Below are 1,579 nucleotides of genomic sequence, written 5' to 3'. Positions count from 1 at the left end.
ATGCTACCATGTAATGTGTATGACCCCATTATCTGACCCTCTTCTATCTCTCATGCTCTCGACGACTTTAATATAATATTTATATATCTCAACTGTACAATTGTGCTAATTAAACCCACGATTAGTGGTGGGGGGCTGGCCCCACCCACATCATACCACAATTTCTCCTTCCCCTACTGAACAAGGAACCAACCAGTGAGCTCTTAACTAGATAGGCAGAATCCTAGAAATGATGCTTATGCATATGTGAACTACTCTTAAAAAAAAGAAAGGACAATGTAATTTTCTAAAAAAAAAAAAATCCATTTGCCTAGAAGGTGCTCCCTATCTCCACCCCCTGGCTAAAGCAGACTGGTTATTTATTCCTATGTTTTTGAAAGTGCATGTAAGACACAGCTTTAGTAAGGAGCCAGGGACAGGGAGCAAAGTAATAAGTTCACAATAGATTGAGTTAAAAACCCAGACTCTGCAGTAGCTCTGAATAGGCGGGGATATCCTGGCTCTGCCACTTAAAAGCTTTGTGACCCTAATTACATTATCAACAATCTCTGTGCTTCAATTTTCCTCAGGTACAAAAATGCAAACACCAATAATACCTACCACATAAGAGCTACTGGAAGGATTAAGTGAATTAATACATGTGAAGTTCTTAGAACAATTCACATAGTACCTAAGTAAGAGCTGTTTGTTATTGTTGCTGCTGTTTTACATTAACTGGGGGAGCGGGGGGGTGTTCAGCCCTGCTCATAAAACTTGAAGAAACCAGACTCACGGCCATCGAGTCCATTTTGACGCATAGCAACCTTACAGAATGGACTAGAACTGCCCTTGTGGGTTTCCACATCTGTGCAGGAAGAGAAAGCCTCATTTTTCTGTCCTGGAGCAGCTGGTGGTTTTGAACTGTGGATGCCACCAGGACCACTCAGCACAGAGCATTGAGGAAACCCTCAGCCTCATACTGTTTTACACCGTAGGATGTCTAGGAAAAGGAGCTAGTTTACTCTCAGTAGCAAAAGCAATGGACTAGAAATGAAGAGATCTGAATTCTGTCATGTGTTCTTTATAATGGTTTTACAGAGCAGCTTTCAAAAGTCTGTTGGAAAATGGAATTAAAAGATAATGCAATTGTTCCATTCACTTTGTCACATCCCCGCATATTCATAGTGAATTACTGTTACTTTTAAAATTCCTTTCATGCCTAATGGCCTGCCTTTCATAAAGAATATATGCTGCCCCGTTTAGTTTCCCAGCCCCAATGCTGGTAAATCATTAGCTTAAATGGATTGTACATGAGTCCTGGACAGTATTCTTAGCCTGGATGTGGAGATCAGTTTCACATGGTAATGAGCCCCTTTGATGGAATAGGTTAAGCAGGTCCTTCTCGCTTTTGACTGTTCTATTTAATAAAGTGATCCATTTTCCAGCGCCCCCCCAACACCACACATCCTTATGGACCTTTTTTTTTTTGGTGCTGAAAATAGAGTTGGAAGAAAAAAAAGAAAGAGCAAGGAGGGCATTCATAATCAGGCCATTTACCTCTTTAATGATGTGTTCCCTTAGTAATCCATTATTAGAATTT

Source organism: Echinops telfairi, unplaced genomic scaffold (genome assembly GCF_000313985.2).
Source record: "Echinops telfairi isolate 266 unplaced genomic scaffold, ASM31398v2 ScPeMD7_2280;HRSCAF=2840, whole genome shotgun sequence".
In the NCBI taxonomy this organism is placed as follows: Eukaryota; Metazoa; Chordata; class Mammalia; order Afrosoricida; family Tenrecidae; genus Echinops; species Echinops telfairi.
This window is presented reverse-complemented; position numbering follows the sequence as displayed.